At 46.8% G+C, this 19,563-nt stretch overlaps 1 pseudogene; it reads left to right on the forward strand.

Annotated features, from left to right (window-relative positions):
- Nucleotides 1-402: 402 nt before the first annotated feature.
- LOC123347895 lies at nucleotides 403-1,246 on the forward strand (annotated as a pseudogene).
- Nucleotides 1,247-19,563: the final 18,317 nt, after the last annotated feature.

Raw genomic sequence — 19,563 nt, forward strand, 5'->3', positions numbered from 1 at the left:
GCCAGAGTGGAACAGCTTGAAGAGATGAGACTGAGGAGCCCCACATCAGCCTGTCCCAGAGTCCCAGCTGAGCAGGGTATTTGTGAATACCAGTGGGGCCTGATTCTGGGTTTTAAGCATCTAAAGGGGCAGTTAGATGCTTAAGTCCTTTCATATATCCAGCCCATTTTGTCTATTTAAAATATACACATTTCATTCCGCCCCTCTCTCTCTCTCTCTCTCTCTCTCTCTCAATTTAAATGATGTAAAACACATATTTTACAGGCTGGAATAGGATTATTTTTACTTTCATGCTGCTGATCAGATTATCTCCACATGCTGTTTCAATTTACCTTGGTTATAAATGCTAATTTCATTTGGGTTTTATCCCCTCATTTCCCAGGTCACAGTTTTCCTGAATATATGTCAATGGAAAATCAAACCGCAGTGACCGAATTTATTCTCCTCGGACTTTCCAGTGAACCACAGATACAGATTTTCCTCTTCCTGGTGTTTTTAGTTATTTACCTAATCACCCTGGTTGGGAACATAGTGATCATGCTGGTGATAAGAGCTGATTTTCACCTTCACACCCCCATGTATTTCTTCCTCTTCCACTTATCCTTTGTTGATATCTGCTATTCCTCAGTCACGGTGCCTAATATGCTGATGAACTTTCTTGCAGACCACAAAACAATTTCAGTCAATGGCTGCATTGCCCAGATGTTCTTCTTTTTTCTCTTAGCTGGTACAGAAGTTTTCATTCTCTCAGCCATGGCTTATGACCGCTATGCTGCCATCTGTGACCCATTGCATTACGTGGATGCAATCAACAAAGAGATCTGGGTTCAGCTCGTGAGTGGTGCATGGATCACGGGCTTCTTTTATGCCTTAATTAACACAGTTTTTGCCCTCGAGTTGCACTTCTGTGGACCCAATCAAATCAGCCATTTTTGCTGTGAGCTCCCTCCTCTGTTACAACTCTCCTGTACTGACATTCTCACCAATCAAATGGTGCTTCTTACTTCTGTTGTGATACTAGGATCAAGCTCCTTCCTCTTCACCCTCATCTCCTACGTTCACGTCATCTCCACCATCTTGAGGATACGCTCTGCGGAGGGCAGGCGGAAAGCCTTCTCCACCTGCAGCTCCCACTTGATTGTGGTTGGTTTGTTGTATCTGACAGCTTTTTTCCAGTACACAAAGCCCAGCTCAGTCTCCTCTGTGCTTCTGGATGAAATGTTCTCTGTCCAGTACAGCATTTTGACCCCCATGTTAAACCCCATCATCTACAGCCTGAAAAACAAGGAGGTGAAAACAGCTCTAAGGAATCTATTAGGGAAATTCAGGTTTCTCAACCAGTGTTGATGTTCTTATCTTTAAAAAAAACAAAAATCAGAGACCACAGATTTCTGGGTAACTGGTGTTTGAGACATTCTCAGCTAAGGTATCTGACAGACATTTTGAGCCAATCTTCCACTAATTTAATCAGTGTAGATCCAGTGAAGTAAATTGGCCAGATCCCCAGCATGCATGTGTAAAATAGCATAACTACATGGTAACCAATGGGTGCTGGAGTTAGATTCACAAAGGGTCTTCAACAGGAGAAATTGAGAGAGAGATCCCATATTCCAGTGGTCAAGGCACACGTATGGGATTTGTTCAAATATTTTTCTTCATCATACACTTGAAGTGGGGGTCTGCCACATCCTAGTTAACTACCCTAAGCACTGGGATAAAAGTTATGTGGGAGGTCCATGCTAGTGATGATAACATAGTATTCAGGCCTGTATATTTGCCTTAGATAGAATTTTGGGCTTTTTTTGCTCGTTTGACTTGTGATACTTTTATAGTCTTACTAACATGTGAGAACAAAGACACGGTGTATTGGATCTGCTCACAACCAGACAGGGTTTATAGCACAGTGAGAAAAGATAAGGAAGAGAGTTGAAATGTTGCTGGGTATGGTGGGGAGTGTAATATACAAGCATACACTTGAAGATTGCCTGACTCCTCCCTCTAGCCAAGGTCAAGCAACCAGTTAGGAGGGACAAGGGGGGATGGGAGAGTGACATAAGAAACACTAAAAGCTAAAGAAAAGCCTGGCCAGTACACAACCTCCATTCCTCTCCCTCCCATGGGGTACAAAGAGGTGGAATCGAAGCCCCAAGACTCAAGACCTGCTAAAATGGAACATGACTAATAATTGTAAGGGGTGCTGCCAAGGGCATGCAGTAAAGGTATAATTATGTCTTCTGAGAAAGAGAAGGGAAAAGGCGCTACTGGTATGGAGAGCTATGGATAAGTTTGCTTGATTAACCCCAATAAACATCACATTACCTGCATTTCTGGTCTTCTGCTTTCTGTCTGTGTGACAAGAACCAAGGGAAGGCAAAGGTCAAGCCCCAATATCACGTTGCCATGACTCAGATGCATCGTGCTCGGCAGGTGAGTAACAGCCAGATAAGTCGCCCTCAATAATAGTCCACAAAGCTGCTTGATGGTGATACAGTGGGCTCTGGTAACCTAAGGTAACAGCCTTTTAAAATAAATTGATACAGAGGAATCAGGGCCCATACCAGGTAAGGGGGGGGTCAACCTGAGATGAGATTGAAAAGGAGATGGGGGGTTATTGGGGATCCCAAGAGAAAGGAATATTGGAAAAGAGGAATGGTATTACAAGGTCTGTGCTCCAGCATGGTGTACTGGGTAAAAAGGGAAGCTGATCTCCTCCAACATATTAAGGCTTTGGAGTGGACCAACAATAGATTTTAATGGAAAAAATCCATACTAGCAGTAGAGGTAGTGAATCTAATGAGACACGATGCTGTATGGACAGAGGAGTCCTGTGAGGCAATTTGTCAGGAGAGGCATGAACGGCCGGGGAGTGTAGCAGATTTATAGGATGAGCTCTATCAATGTAAGCATGGAAGTAATGGTCTTGGGGGTCTCAAACCTCAGTTTTTGGAGCAGGTGGATGTGTGGAGGTAAATACATCAGAGGGGGGAGCCAATCCATGTTATTATCCTGAGGGGACAGATCCCAGATAGTCATAGTCCCTTGCCCCATGCCTTCCCTGAAGGGAACAGCAGGAATCATGTATGGTAGCAAAATTAATAGACCACCTTAAGAACCAGGAACTGCAACTCAAATCCTAGGGAAGGGAATACAAAGGAATTTCAAAGTGAAAACCTGCGAGTGAGTGGGTTAACATCTAGAATTAATGGATTAATATATGGGGTTGCCCAGAAACAGTCAACTGCAGCAGGCAATGGCACTCCTGAAATTCATTTGGCATGCAAACAAAAGCAACACTGGGAGAACAAATTCAGGTTTGCAAGTGCAGGTAACAAACACTCAATTTTCCCCCAGAGCCAGGATAACAGAGCCAGGTAATGGTTCCCAATTATTTTAACCTGGGGAGCCCTACTCTTTGCTCGGAGCTAATAATATCCTTTTTTTCATTATTTTTCTCTCGTCCTTCTTTTCAGTTTGCTAAATTTGCTGCTGTTAGCCCATACTTTAAAATGACTTCACAGAGTTAACTGGTTGCTTTCCACCACCACCACCCCCTCGCACTTGTTTTTCTGAAGTTTTCAGGGAGGTTATTTTGGATACTTATGTGAAAAGTATTTTTGGCAAAGCCTGACAGAGGTCCGCTGTATTCCACTGAAATTTTAAAGCAAAAGACCCATGGGCAACCATGGAAATAATATTAATACTGCCTTTTCCAACAATCCCATGGTAAAGAAAGCACAAACTAAGGTAGCTGTGTTGCAGGGACTGTATTTAGTGGCTAAGTCCTTACAGGCAAAATGCACCACTTTAAAGAAATGAATGCAGAAGTGAGTGATTTAAAGAAAGAGCGTGAAGAGATAAAAGTAGCTGTTGCAGAAATTAATATTAGAGAGTTTGGAGGGAAGTAAATAGTTGAGAGTTGTGCAAATGTTGAAGAGTAACAGTTGTGGTGTTATAAGAATAGAATTCTTGCTTTGATAATAAAACCCAGTCATGTAAATATAAATATGTGTGCAACTCAGTACAGTCACACTGGGTGAAATCCTGTTAGTTAAATTATACAAGGGGGTCAGGTACTGGCCACTAGCACAGCTATGTTTTTGTCCCCAGGAGCCTTTGTTACCCAGGGTTTTCAGAATCCCCAACACTGGTAGCTTAACTATTTCACTCCAGGCAGTGTCAGGAATAAATCAACAGGAACAGAGCAATTCTGCCTATCAAGGATTAAATGCAAATAAGAATGTTCTTGTCTAACACTGCAGTTCATTAGATTTACACACACACAAAAACATAAGCAATAGGTTTAGAACATCTGGAATGGTATTGAGCAGTTAACAGCAGGTTTGTAGTGGCCAGTTGCTCACCCACTGGGGAGAAAAGGTTTCAGGAAAGTCTCTCAAGATGGCTTCAAAGGACTGCTCCAAAGTACACACTATTATCTAAACTTTTTATAGCTAACTTCTACAAAACACATAGGTCATGATAAGCCCTACCGTATCATTATTTTTCTAACTTTCAATTTTTTTTAATACCAGAGGCATCTAGATTCAAGGCTTTCCAACCACCAAGGTTTTCAGTCTCACTTGTCTGCTTGTCTGTCCCCTCCTCCCATTCTGATTAGCAGAAATGGCCAGCTAGATATGGCCTTGCTTCTGAAAACCTGCTTTCCAATTAACCCTTAACTAATATGGTTGCAACTGGCTTGAAAGCTGTAGTGGGGTGGTCACCCATTCCTGCCCTGAAGGGCTTGAAATCAGCCCTGAAAGAGGGTAAAAGCAGCCCTGGAGAGGGCTGCAGCTCTAAAAGCTGGGCTGATTGGGTAAGTGGCTGCAGTTGGGCCACACCCCAATCTGGCCACAGTTGGCTTGTATGAAAAGGCTGGGAACCAGGAGCTCAGCAGTCTCCCTTTGTGTTCACAGAGAGAAGGGCCTGGCTGCAGGGAGGTTAACCAGGTATCTGGAGTTAGGGTGACCAGATCACCCAGGTCAAATATCGGGACGCGGGGGGGGCAGAGGGGGAAAAAATGGCGGCAGAGCAAAAAATAAATAAATCCCCCACCCCCGATTCCTCCTCCCTCCACAAGTGCTGGAGGGAGGCCCGGGAGACTCAGGGGAGCGCGGGGCCAGGGTGAGTGTGAGTCCGGCCTGGCCCCGAGCAGGCAGGACTCGGGCTCGGTACCTGTAGGGAGAGTAGGGAGTGGCCTGCGGGGCCAGGCGGCGGCGGCTGTTCTCCCGACCTGGGCAGTGGGACTTGAGAGCAGCCGCTGCTGCAGCTCCCACATCCGCGGGGGGAGGAAGCGGCCGCTGGCCAAGCTTGGCAGCTGCGGCTCTTGTGCCCACGAACCCCCCGAGCCCGGGCCTGCTGCGGGGACCCAGCGCGCACGCTGCGCATACCCAGCCCCTGGCCACTCGCGTCTGGGCTGGCTGCCCAGCTGGTGCAATTCCGCGGGCGGCCCTGGAGTGGGGGCAGCAGGCCCCAGCCCCCCCATCCCGCTCGGGTCCCACAGGGGAACGAACGGGGCTGGGCTGCCGATGCCTCCGCCGCGGGATTGCACCAGCTGGGCAGCCAGCCCAGACGCGACTGGCCAGCGGCTGGGCGCAGCGTGTGTGCTGCTGGGTCCCCGCAGCAGGCCCGGGCTCGGGGGGTTCGGGCCCGGGCGCCACATGCTTGGCCGCTTCCTCCCCCCGCGGCAGTGGGAGCTGCAGCAGCAGTTGCTCCCACGTCCCGCTGCCCAGGTGGGGAGAACAGCCACCGCCTGGCCCCGCAGGCCACCCCCTAATCTCCCTACAGGTACCGCGCCCGAGTCCTGCCTGCTCGGGGCCAGGCCGGACTCACACTCACCCCGGCCCCGCGTTCCCCTGCGTCTCCTGGGCATGGTTTGCTTGGCAAGAGGCGGGGATTTGGGGAGGGATCCAATTGGCGAAGGAAGGGGCGGAGTCGGGGCGGGGAAGGGCGCGAGCCCTTCCAGGTTCCGGAGCCAATGTTAGGTCGGGACACTGGACAAACAAGCAAATATCGGGACAGTCCTGATAAAATCGGGACGTCTGGTCACCCTATCTGGAGTTGAGCAGGGCTGGGGAACTCTGGCCTAGGAAAGCCCCAGGCTGCAGGCATGGTAAGGCCTATTAAGTACTGGGTTGCAGGGGCAGCCCATAGGTAGCCAGAGGCAGAAGGTCCAAACCCCTTTGCCTGTGATGAGTGGCTTATACAGTCTGCCCCAGAGAGTGGGGGTTAATGGTTACTGGTAGTAGCCTATGACTGAGGTGAGGTGGGGATAGAGGGTGGGGGTTCCCTGGGGAGGGGAGACCCTGAGACTGAGGGGGGTACTGCTGGGGGGCAGCACCCCAAACACAAGGGGCACTGGGTCCTGGGAGGGACATGGGGGGGCCAGTGGCAGTGGGACACTGGCCTGCAGAGGGTGCTCCAGAGGCTGGAAGAGCTAATTCCCTGGACAACCAGCAGGAGGAGCTGCAGGGGTGAGTCACACATTGCTACGATTGTGTTCTGGGTCTACACAACCTTCAAATCCCGTACAACATCTTTACATGTAATCTAAAGGAAAATGGGCCCTCTTCCCAAAGGAATGGTCTGTAAATAATCAATTGTAAAGGGATGCTGCAGGTAGCATGCAGAGAGACAATCTGATTTAATTTATTTAACTATTGGATGATTTAATCAGAATTGCTAAAAGAGATAAGGGTTTTCCATTGGAATTTGACTTGACTGTCTCCAATTGTAAGCTATGGAAATGTAGTCTGGGTATAGTTGTAATAAAAATGCAGTAAAGCAGCGCAATGAATGTTGGAAAAAGGGAATTTTTGTGTGTGTATTATGTAAGGTTTTAAGGACCTAAACCAACACGTTTTGTAGGTTTTAAGATAAATTGATTTTATTTTGTTTGTTTTAAAATTGTTATGTCACTAAAACGCCATTTGAATTTCTCAGTCAAAGTTGCAACACTTACCATCCCTTTTGCCAGACACAGGTAGCTAGTGTGATTTGGCTTTGGCATTTAGTATTTAACCCTTTGGGTACTTCCATGTTTTTATAAAGTTTAATATCTTGTAAAATAAGGACCAGAGAATGTGGCCATGGCTGGGGCAGACAGAACCAGGAGAATAAAGTGAGATTCTGGATTCTTTTTGTTGGGGGGGTGGATGGGGGGGGGGGGAATCAGTAGCAGATAAGAACTGCAGGAGCAGAACAAAAAGTTAAGACCGTGTACCTCTGACATAAAGACAGGGGTGGAATAGACAAAAGAAGCAATGTCAGAAACACTGAGCTTTAAGGTGGCTCTGCGTAATCAGACTGTCAAAATGTTAAACCTCGGGATAAATTTAATGTTAGTAAGTAACCATGCAATAATGTATAATATGTATGGCTTTGGGGGGGGGGGGGAATAAGCATCCTAAAAATGGTAATTGAAAACAAACCTCATGTTCAAAGGTCTCATGGTAATGCTGCCTCTCAGATATTACCTGTAAATAAACCTAAATCTTGGCACAGAAGAGAAACCATTACAAACCTGGTCGGCTGTAGAAGAAGGGAAACTGAATTACACCACCTCCATGAATTTCATAAATGAACAGTAGGATAATCCACCCTTCCTCTTAAGGATAGAAGCCATTGAAACCTGGTCCGCTGATAGAACAAAAAAAACCCAAGAAAGTGTGGCAGCAATTATTCTTTTTCCTGCAATCAGCAAGGAAGTTTGTAAAAGGAAGGGTTATTTTAAGCAATAATCTACTGCCCCCTAAAGGAGGTAGAAAAATGTGCATTTTTTCTTTCAGAACTTTAGAAAATCTGATACCAGCTGAAGAGGAACCCAGAATACCATGGATCACAGCAGGCAGAGGCCTGGCAAGAGGAACAAGGAGCAGCAAAGGTCAAAGCATGATGTGACCTGCCCAAAAAGCATGATCCACGGATTTCAGAGCAGCACCATCCATTCTCAGCTCTTCACTGGAGGGTCTCTACATAGCCCTTGGCAGATTAGGGCCCAGCCTGCTGCTATTGGGAACAGAGGATGAAGAGTGGGGATGGGTTCATTGCACACAAATAAAAGGCACAAAATGGAGGTTAAGAAGAATGATGTATAAATTCTATTGCATGTATCTTACAGGTGAACCCACAAAGGAAAACAAGGACCCCCCTGGCCTGGAATGTAACAGTCGTTGCTGCTAATCACAATTGTCGCTATTGTAAGCTCTACCGGGAGCCCACAATGTGAGGTGTCAAAAGGAGGAAACACGTGGACTGCTACACCCCCAAGTTATGGTAATGAGGCAAATGAAGACTTTAAAGATCAACCTATAAAAGTTTGTACCACCAATCCTCCCATGGGAATTTGGCAGCGTTGGTACATGGTGTACAGATCAGATGGTGGAGCGGGATCCCAACCCAGTGAAGAATATCAAATTTATCAGGACATATTGTGTGGTATTCCCTAGGCTATGCCATGATCAATGACAATAGGAAAAATAGTCATCCAGACATGTGATGTGTCATGGAGGGCCCCAAAAATATGACCCTCTGGTCTCCCCAACTGTTTGAACCACCTTTGGGTTATGGGGTCTCATAATTAGGGTGTGATGTTACCATGTCTAATCACAATGGAATCTCCATAGAGGAAAATCCCAGGGTGTGCAGTTGTTATGTACCTATCACACTGGGCATAAAATCTCCCCTGGGACATTGGGTATATGACAATTTAACCGCTTTGAAGAATGTAACCTTGCAGGTAGTATGGATGCCAAACTGGAAGAATCTGGATTTAAACTGGCCACAGCCTGGAGCCGGAAATACTCCCCTGTGGGTGAACGTGTGGGAGCAGGCGCACCCAGTGCTTTTCAATGTGTCCTTTCAGTCTAATACATGGGTGGTACATCCAAAAAAATGGTGAGTGGTCTGAATACATCCCATCTGCAACACATATATAGACGGGTTAAAGCAACAATTTAATTGGTGGGTGAGAGGACATACAAGGAATCATCATTGGAGAAAGGATTTGTGGGCAGCAGAATAACTTGTAACTCAGAGTCACTCATTTATCCAGTTGGGCTCTCTGAAAAGACCTTGGCTAGGTAATCAGTCAGACAATAGGTCTCTGCCCAAAGTGCATCTTCTAAAGTACCTTTAAAATTTGCATTTCCTTAACCCACCAAAATGTCCCAGGACATCCATTTCACATGTATTATCCCCAAAATTCCCTTCACCTTCCTAATGTCTTCCAGCGACTGAACTAATAATGACTTCTTCCTAAATAAGCTCCACACAATCTTGCAATAGTACATAAATGTGTATTTTAATACAAACAACTCAGAAGGTGTTAATTCAATGTTTAATTTAACTCAAAAGGGTTTGTCTAGCGTGTTACAGGACAGTGTGCTATCTGTCACAATTATGATCTTGTATTTAAGGATATGCCTACACTATGAAATTAGGTCAATTTTATAGAAGTCATTTTTTTAGAATTGTATTTTATACAGTCTATTGCATATGTCTACACTAAGCGCATTAAGTCAGTGGAGTGTGTCCTCACTACAGTGGCTAGCATCGACTTACAGAGCAGTGCACTGTGAGTAGCTATCCCACAGTTCTTGCAGTCTCTGCTGCTCATTGGAATTCTGGGTTAAACTCCCAATGCCTGATGGGGCAAAAACTTTGTTGCAGGTGGTTTTTGGGTACATGTCATCAGCCCTTCCCCCTTCCCCCTTCTGTGAAAGCAACAGCAGACAATCATTTTGCTCCTTTTTTCTGGGGTCTGTCCGCTGGACCCACTGAGCCTGCTGCTGGTCTGGGGCTCTGTCCGCCAGCCAGGGTCTCGCTCAGCCCAGCTCAGCTGGCAGACCTCGGTGAGTTCAATCAGGGGTGCCTGGATAGACATGGCTATCCTCCTCTTAGAGCACCGAATGGGAGTGACTCCAGGTCATTCTCTTCTTTAAGTTTAGTCTCATGTAGAGTCAGTCCTGCCTGGAATATCATGCGAGCTGGAGCCTTCTGCCTCAGGCCGCTCTCCCAGCTGGCAGAACTGTGTGGTTGCACCTACTCCAGCCTGCCCCTTACTCCCACGGTTCATGAAGCCTGGACAGTAGTTAGGAGCAGTTCAACTTGTGGAATGACCAATCCAGAACGAAGGATTGCACTGTATGGGCCACATTAAGATTACTTCAGAGTCCTAGATAACATTTAGTTCCTATAACAGGCTTCATGAAAATTTTTCCCTGCCCCTAACAAAAATGTTAATTTATCAGAGTAGCTGAAAGGGTAAGGAACCCAGGACTATAATTTAGAGAGAGCTTCCATATTATTTAACTCATAATTGATATAATTCAAAGTAAAAATTCACAGCATGGTCTGTTCTAAGACTAAAAATGCAGGAGAGAAGTCAGAAAAAGGAACAATGACCTGTTTCTGCCCAGTTTCAATCCGGAGACATTTTTCATGTTAGGTAAACATGATAACTACTACACTATGGGGCTTTCATGTGTTAGGTGAATGTGATAACCACTACACTATGGGGCTTCTCTTTTTTTGCCACAGACTTTGCCAAATCGACACGAATGTTTTCTCTAGCTACAGAAGCTACCTAATACAATGTCTATATCTGTGGCCTTCCTGCTCACAAAGCAGTCATGCCTCTGCCTAAGGCTGACACAGCATGGAGTGCATGTGACACAGGGACCTGTCTCAGGCAGGATCACTAGCGAGGCATGATACTTTTGCCGTTAAGCAAACACAGCAATTCTTTCCTGGCCTCTGCCACTGAATGCCTCCATTCATTACACTGTGCCCTATCAGTGCGGGAGGACTGCATGAGCTCGGAAAACATGTCATCGCGAGTGCATTTTTTTTCACTTCTAATCTGCGATAACCTCAGGGATGGAGATGATAGGGGGAGTGTAGAAACATTCTGTGGGGACTGCAAGGTCACCTGTGCTGCTGAGTTCGCCATGCTGGCCAAACAGGAAATGAAATTCAAAAGTTCCCAGGGCTTTTCCTGTGTACCTGGCTACTGCATCTGAGTTCAAAGTGCAGTCCAGAGCGGTCACAATGGTGCACTGTGGGATGGCTCCCGGAGGCCAATACCATCAAATTGCATCCACACTACCCCAAATCTGACCCGATGATGTTGATTTCAGCGCTAATCCCCTTGTCAGGGAGGAGTACAGAAACTGATTTTAACAGCCCTTTAAGTCGATAAAAATGGCTTCATCATGTGGACTGGTGCAGGGTTAAATCAATCTAACACTGCTAAATTTGACCTAAACTTGTGTAGACCAGGGCAATTCAGGGGCTTTGGGGGTCCTTCTTATCCATTCAGGTCTGCCTTAAAGACAGTTCCTTAGAAACTCCACAGCAAATAAAATCCATTACTATGAAGTCCATCCATCTGGTTATGGGTCTCCCAATTCTTCTCTTACCCTCCAATTCTAACTTTTTAACACTCTGTTCCCTATATATTCTTCTGGTGTTCTTTTCACATGGCCAAACCATCTAACCTGGATTCCCTCAGCTTTTTAATAGCTAGTACCACCTTTTCACTTCACCTATATCATTCGTTTTGAACATGGTCCATTCTTGTATCTCCAACCACCCATCTTAATATATTCATGTCCACTGTATTCAAGATCTGCTCTTGTCTCTTCCTCAGTACCCAATATTTGCAGCCCTGGCAAAGTGCATACCTAATTACACTCTTATAGTTCTTACATTTAAATTTGATAGGCTTACTGAAAACTTAAAAGTTCATTTAAATATTCATATATTGCCCAGTCTGCTCAAGGCTTACCCCAGAGAACAGGTTGAACCCATGATTAATCATATTGAAGTTAAGCATGACTATGGAACACTAGCATGAGAGTGAATCTGTCTGAAGGACTGGGATTATACACAAATGTGATTGGGCTCAATCCTGCAGATTGTGTCCTGTGAGCCTCGGCTGGAGTTCTGTATGGAGACAGACTGTGAAGATATGTCCATTTAGTCAAAATACTCAAGTTCATGCAATATCACGTATATAGAGAAGAAGAGATGCAGAAAAAGACATAATAGATGAATGAAAACACCTGCACTTAAATGTGTGTGTCTTCCCCTACTCAAACCACAGTCTCTTCAGGTCACCAGCTGGGCTTGAAGCCTCAGCATACAGCACTGAGGACCTGCAACTCCACATCCTAGCTAAAGGAGGAACTCCAAAAGAACTAGCCCACCGATTTCAAGCTATAACAGGGGAAAAAAGCAATGACATCACAGATTCAAACCTAGGATCTTTCTGACCCTCAGCAAGGTTTATACTCCTTGGTGAACAGGGTACCCACCACAGCACAGCCCGCCCTGACTGTTTATTTGAACAACGTAATAAATGTTTGAAGACTGGGTTTCTGAGATGAATGGTGACAGGCACAACTCTTCTCATACCAAACAAAAAGAAGGCTGCAATGATCCAATGAATTAAAGACTAACCATGGCTTTAGCAACTATGTAGAAATTTCTATCAACAATTCTGACAAAGAAGATGTGGGCGGATAGTGCCAGCTCAGAATGGAATGCTGCCTCCTGAGCAAAAAGACAGCACGCTAAACCTGAAAGGGACACAAGACCATCTCAAGCTGAGCAGGAGGATCACAGAGGATACAAAACAAAGAAATAAAAGAATTAGTGATTGTGTGGGAAGGCTACCGTAAAGCATATAACAGCTTTCCATAATCATGGATCACCAAGACACAGAAAAGGCCCAGAGTTCTTCCAAAGATCATTTCCTTTTTGCGGCAATCAGCGTTAAATTGGAACACTTGACTCTAGCAGGAAGGGACTCTCAGTAATGATGTCCAAACTAAAAAAGAAACCTTTCAAGGGAGTTCCTTAGCACCAGTGCGCTTTGTGGTAGCCAGTGGCGCTGACATGGAAGCTGACAACCCAAGAAGGTGATTTTACTCGGGGAGGAGTAGATTTTAAGAGTCCTTTAGGTCAGCAGAATGAGGTTGGTTGTGTAGCCGCATTGCTTATAAAATCGACCTAACATGGCTAAATTTGACCTAACCTCGTAGTATAGACCAGCTCTTACTGTGTGTGTAGGTGGGCATGTGTCCCTTTTGCTTTTGCCAGCTGATCATTAGTTGGCAAGAGCAAACAAGGCTAACATCCACTTTTGTCAAAAAGGGGCTGGGTGGGAGTGGCAGGGCTTGGACCAGCCCCACGTGGGCGAGGAGGGGGGTCAGGGAATGGCTTGGACCCTCTCTGTGGGGCTCTGGTCTGCACCTCCGTGGCGGGGAAAGAGGGGTTCAAGTCAGTAGCTCCACACAATGTGGGGGGGAGAGAGGAGCTCCCACAAACAGCTCTGCATGGGGCTGGGGAAGCGGGGGAAAGAGGGGCTCTGGCCAGCAGCTCCACGTGGCGGGGAAGGGTGGGGAGCGGGGCTATGGCCAGCAGCTCCATGTGGAGAGGTGGGAGGGATGGAGAGAGGGGTTCTGACCAGTGGCTTGGTGCAATTGAGGGGGGAACGGGGGCAGGAGAGCGCGGCTCCAGCAAGTGGCTGGGCCAGCTCTCTGCCCCTGGGGGAGGGGGCGGAAACGTGCTCACAACTACAGATGGGCTCAGGCTTCCAGCCTGGCCAGGAGGTGGGGCCTCAGGGGGAAGACGAGGAGTAGGGTGGAGGGGCCAGATTCTGGAGAACCTGGCCAGGGCCCCCAATTTGGCCGAGGGACCTAGGCATGGTGCAGTAATCCCCCACTGCTAGGGATGGGTACTCAGTGGGTTCAAAAGGGTTAAAGTGCTCTTGGGGCTGAGCAGGAGACAGGAGGTGCTTGTATCATGTAACTGTCTGGGTGGTAGGAATAGGGTTGCCAACTTTCTATTTGCAGAGAACCAAACACACCTGCCCCACCCCTTCTCCAAGGCCACGCTCCCACTCACTCCACCACCACCCCTCACTCTCCTCCGCCCTCGCTCACTTGCTCCTTTTCACCAGGCTCTGGCAGAGGGTTGGGAGTGCAAAAGGGGGTGAGGGCTCCTGCTGCCAGTTCTGGGATGGGGCTGGAGATGAGGGGTTTAGGGTGCAGGAGAGGGATCCAGGCTGCGGCAGAGGTTTGGGGTTTGGAAGGGGGCTTCAGGCTCAGGCAGGGGGTTGGGGTGTGGGAGGGGGTCTGGGCTGGGGGTGCAGACTCTGGGGTGGGGCCAACTATGAGGGGTTCAGGGTGCAGGAGGGGGATCCAGGCTGGGGTAGGGTGGGGTGAGGGCTATAGATGGGGGTGTGGGCTCTGGGGTGGGGCTACGGTTTGGAGTGCAGGAGGGGGCTCAGGGCTGGGGCAGGTGCTTGGGGTACAGGAGGGGGTTTGGGGTGTGGGCTCCGGATGGCATTTACCTCAGGGGGCTCCCAGGAACCAGAGGCATCTCCCTCTGGCACCTAAGCAGAGGAGCGACCATATGGCTCTGCATGCTGCCCACACATGCCAGCACCACCCCCTCAGCTCCCACTGACTGCAGTTCCTGGCCAATGGGAACACTGAGCTTGTGCCGGAGACAGGGGCAGAGTGCAGAGCCCCTGTGGCTGTCACTCCACCTAGGAGCCATAGGGAGATGCTAGCAGCTTCCCAGAATCACGTGGACCCAGGTAGGGAGCCTGCCTACACCACCAACCAGACTTTTAATGGCCCAGTCAGGGTTCCAGTTGAAAATAGGACACCTGGCAACCCTAGATAGGAATAGGTCTTTAGGGACCATCTGGAACTGACCCATTTCAGTGGAGCATTCAGAGAAACAACTGGAGCCCCAGGGACTGAACAATTGACACCTTCCCACCAGCAACTCTGACAGGTGGAACGTGTGAACTCAGAATGGGTCTGGAGGAGGAGGAGGATGGGCCGAAAGGTGTCAGATGGCTGGTTAAGGGCCACTTAGCAGCCCTCACCAAGGACTGACAAAGAGACAGAAGGAGAAAGACAAAAATGGATTCCCACAAAGCCAGATTAATGAAGATATTTAGGCATCTAAAGAGCCAGGTAGATGCTTACTGGGATTTTCAATAGCATCCAGGTACATAAGTCGTTTTGAAATGATTGTTAGCTAGGCACTTCTAGGTATTTGTATGTGTCTTCAGTCACCTAAAGACCTTTAAAAATCTGGCCCATAGACCTTTGGAGGACAATGAATCACCATTTGAGATCAGCTATGCTGGACAATAGATGTTGGTTTCTTCCTTGACTGACAAGCCTTCATGTGCAAGACTCATACCCAACATACTTCTTAATAGTCAAATCTTTGGGCTTAGTCTCAGATTTTACTCAGACCCTAGTCCCAGGAAAACTCCCACTGACTGAGTGAAAACTGCATTTCAATGCAAGTTGGGTACCTAAATCCCTTAGGTCCCTTTTGAAAATCCCAGCCTCTGTTGCTTTACGCACGCATATCACAATCATACTTTTCTGTTGTGGGCCTTAAAATGAACAATAGAAGAAGGAAGAAAAAACTCAAGTTGCTTGAGAGCGCACCATCAGTGTTTCTCCTATATTACAAACTACAACATTTTTCCTCGTGAAATGGAAAGTGCAAGAGGCATTTCTAGAAGCACGTAATGAGTTAGAGCCAAATCAATGGTTCCTGGTTGATGAAAGTGTCTGAAAGAAGAGGTAGTGCTCCTTCTTTTGACCATTATCCCACTGTTACTTACTGGTGTTCTGATAGACCTGTGTTCAATTCCTCCTTCTACCTCATGTAGAGCAGGGACTGAACCTTTGACTGCTATGCTCAGGGCCCCAACCACTGGGCTGTGAGTATACAGGAGTGGAGTTTTCTCAAGGTCTCCTATTGAATCTTTTCCACTTTATAGAAAATACTTGAATAGTCATAGGGGAAGAGAGCTTCAGTAAAATTATATGATAGCTCACAGTTAGTGGATTCCTTTGCCAGGTTGGAGGTTCAAGTCCGTGGTCAATCAAGTATTTTATTTAATTATTTATAGAATGTGGAACAGCTTCAATACTCCAGAATATGTTATAGCCCAGAGATTGAGGCACTTTCCTGAACAATGGGAGATCTCATTTCAAATCATTGCCCTCCAACAGGTAGACAGGGGGAAAAAAATATTGTGTTCAGTCTGGAAGGAGTGTGGCCTAACCAATGAACTAAAATAGCAAGAAACAGCAGCAGCAGAGGGACTCCTCTTCCTCATGCTATTTTGTGAATTTAGCCCAATATTTTTCTTCTGCTTGAAAAAATTCAGAAAAATATGTGTTAAAATCATGGATAATTTGGGGGTGACCAAAACTTTCTTTATTTTTTTTTAAATAAACTGTTCATCTGAAAATTTTTGTCTCAACTCCTATTATTTACTTCCGTAATATACAGTCTATTTACTCCTTTTCCCATTCCCAAACCTGCGTATCCATTTATTAGTAAAGTTTAAGGTTGGCTGGCCATGTTGCCTTCATCTGGTAATTATATATATTATGGCTAGTCACTTCAAAGTTTGTGGAACAGCTGTAGCGGCTCAAGGGACGGCTGGTGGAGCAGAGCGGCTGGTGGAGTGGCTCTTGGTGAAGGCTGTAGCAGAACCCCATGGAGAGGCAGGGCAGTCGGCCTCGGACCACGTAAGGTGCCCCTTAACACCCCCGCACCTCCCCATTTCCACCCAGGCTGGGAGGTAAAACTCTGCAGATAAACTTTTGAACTCTGGGGCTGCACTGACCAGGGACAGAGACTTTGGGGTTGTTGGACTTTTGGGTGATTTGGGGGTTGCTGGACTTAAGACCCTGAGGAGAAAAGGACACTGCCAAACTTACTTGAGGGTGGGTCTTTTGCTCATGGTTTGTGTTATGAATCCTGTTTGTGGTGTTTCCTCAACATAATGCCGCATTGTTTCCCTCCTTTATTAAAAGCATTTTGCCACGCTCAGACTCCGTGCTTGCAAGAGGGGAAGTATTGCCTCCTAGAGTTGCCCAGGGGGTGGCATGTAATTGTCCCAGGTCACTGGGTGGGGGCTCGAGCCGGTTTTGCGTTGTGTTATTGAAATTAAACTCCTAGATACTGAACCCAGCCCTTGTTGCTGCCAACTCAGACAGGCAGAAGGGTTACATTTTGGGGGGCTCGTCCGGGATGGAAGATGTGTGACAACATCTTCAGGAGCTGGCTGCGAATGGCATCATTACAGAGTCCTGCAGTCCATCCGCCTCACCCATTGTGGTGGTCCGTAAAATGAATGGGAAAATCCGGATGCGTATTGACTACTGCACCCTAAACAGCCATACTGTGGTTTGACCAGTACACTATGCCCCAAGTCCAAGATGCCTGAGACTGTTTGCTGGGAAGCCAGTGGTTCTCTGTGTTGGCTCTTCAGAGTGAATACTACCAGATCCCTTTGGGAGAAGAATATAAGGAGAAGACAGCCTTCATCTGCCCATTAGGGTTTTATCAGTTCGAACATATGCCCCATGGGATTTCTGGAGCACATGCCACATTTCAATATCTTATGGAGAAAGCCGTGGGAGACATGAATTTACTGCAAGTGTTAGTTTATTTGGATGACCTGATTGTGTCTGGAAGAACCTTGGAGGAGCATGAAGAAAGACTTCTTAAAGTGCTTGATAGGTTGGAAGTTTATGGTTTGAAGCTTTCAACTGACAAATGCCAGTTCTGCAGAACCTCAGTGAAGTATGTGGGTCACATTGTATCCCAAGAGGGTGTGAGTACTGATCCCAATAAAATAGAAGCAGTCACTACATGGCCGTGTCCAAGTAACTGCAGAGAACTCAAGACCTTTCTTGGGTTTAGTGGCTACTACCGCAGATTTGTGAAGAACTATGCTACGATTGTAAAACCTCTGAATGATTTTACCAGGGGATACCAGTCCAGCAAGAACAAATCTAAGACCAAGAATAAGGGGAGGTCCCCAAAGCCTCCTGTACAGAGACACTATGGCCACTTGAACCATTTGGGCCACAGTTGGATGAGAGATGTGAAAGGGCTTTTCGAGAAATCATTACTTGCCTAAGTCATGCTCCCAACCTAGTCTTTGCTGACCCAAGCAAGCCGTTTACCCTGCATACTGATGTCAGTTTGAAGGGTCTGGGAGCAGTCCTGTACCAGGAAGTGGAAGGCAAACATAAACCTGTAGCCTTTGCCAGCCGAGGGCTGTCTGATAGTGAAACTCGCTATCCCACCCACAAGCTGGAGTTCTTGTCTTTGAAATGGGCCATCACTGAGAAATTTCTAGACTACTTTATGGTGCTCAGTTCAGGTGTGGACAGACAACAACCCACTGACGTATGTGTTAACAAGTACTAAGCTGGATGCTACAGGGCAAAGATGGGTGGCCGCTTTGGCTAGCTATGACTTCAGCATTCAGTACCAATCAGGGAGAAGCAATGTAGATGCAGATGCAATGTCCAGGCATCCACAGACACCAGAAGTTGCTGTAATACCCACAGATGGAGTGAGCTATTTGCAGTGTGAGTCACTGAGAGCCAGAGGCCCATGAGAGCCTTCATGGATGTGTTGCAGAAGCTTTGGGCCTGCCCCCTGAATATCTGCCTTCTGCTTCAGTGAACTATATTGCATTGGACCAATCTCCATTGCCCATGCTCAATGCAACTGACTGGCAAAAAACCTAGCTGCAAGATATTGACATTTGTTATATACTACTTGCCAAAAGGTAGGGGTGAAACCCAGCTGTGGTTGTCCCATCTAATCCGGAGGGTAAATTACTATTGAGAGAATGGCCCAAACTAAAACTGATTTGGGAGTGCTACACTGAATGATCATTGACCGTTTACAAAAGCAATGAGCACAACTTGTGCTGCCAAAAGAGTACAGAGCCCTGGTCATGAGGGCACTGAATGATGACTTTGGATATTTAGGGATGGAGAGGACTCTGGAACTTATTCATAGTAGGTTCTATTGGCCCTGGATGGCTGAAGATGTTCACAGGAAATGTGAGACTTGCGCTCGATGTGTTCAAAGGAAAACTCTGCCCACGAGGGCTGCATATCTCAAGAACATCACCAGCAACCAACTCTTGGAACTGGTTTGCATTGATTTCTTGTCTTTAGAAGTAGACAAGAGGAATGTTTGGAACATTCTAATAGTGACCATTTCGCGTGGTATGCACAGGCATATCCCACACGTGATCAGAGGGCCACCACTGTCGCTCGAGTACTATGGGAAAATATTTCTCAGTTTATGGATTCCCAGCCCAGATACACTTGGATCAGGGGGCAGAACTTTGAGAGTCACCTTCTGAAGGAGGTGCTGAGGCTAGCAGGAATTAAAAAGTCTAGGACAACAGCTTATCACCCACAAGATGATCCTCAGCCAGAGAACTCCAACTGAACCCTATTAGATATGTTGGGGACTTTGCGACCAGAGCAGAAGGCAACCTAGAGCCAACATGTCGCATTTCTGGTGCATGCCTACAACACCACAAAGAACGATGCTACAGGAGTCACGCCATATCTCTTGATGTTTGGGCGAGAACCAAGATTACCCATAGACTTGTGCTTTGGTATATCAGAGGATGGAGATAGCTATGAAACTCATCAGCAATATGTATCCCGACTAAGAGAAAAGCTGTGG

Source organism: Mauremys mutica, chromosome 13 (assembly GCF_020497125.1).
Source record: "Mauremys mutica isolate MM-2020 ecotype Southern chromosome 13, ASM2049712v1, whole genome shotgun sequence".
NCBI lineage: Eukaryota > Metazoa > Chordata > Testudines > Geoemydidae > Mauremys > Mauremys mutica.